The sequence below is a fragment of the Haliotis rufescens genome, unplaced genomic scaffold, assembly GCF_023055435.1.
Source record: "Haliotis rufescens isolate VD_foot unplaced genomic scaffold, xgHalRufe1.0.p SCAF_34, whole genome shotgun sequence".
Classification (NCBI taxonomy): domain Eukaryota; kingdom Metazoa; phylum Mollusca; class Gastropoda; order Lepetellida; family Haliotidae; genus Haliotis; species Haliotis rufescens.
In genome coordinates, this window is record NW_025964046.1 from 3943920 (window position 1) to 3944508 (window position 589).

Sequence of the window (589 nt, forward strand, 5' to 3'; positions counted from 1 at the left end):
CTACATACATCACTGACTCTATCTACATACATCACTGACTCTATCTACATACATCACTTCTCTATCTACATACATCACTGACTCTATCTACATACATCACTGACTCTATCTACATACATCACTGACTCTATCTACATACATCACTGACTCTATCTACATACATCACTGACTCTATCTACATACATCACTGACTCTATCTACATACATCACTGACTCTATCTACATACATCACTGACTCTATCTACATACATCACTGACTCTATCTACATACATCACTGACTCTATCTACATACATCACTGACTCTATCTACATACATCACTTACTCTATCTACATACATCACTTACTCTATCTACATACATCACTGACTCTATCTACATACATCACTTACTCTATCTACATACATCACTTACTCTATCTACATACATCACTTACTCTATCTACATACATCACTTACTCTATCTACATACATCACTGACTATCTACATACATCACTTACTCTATCTACATACATCACTTACTCTATCTACATACATCACTTACTCTATCTACATACATCACTGACTCAATGCTACATACATCACTTACTC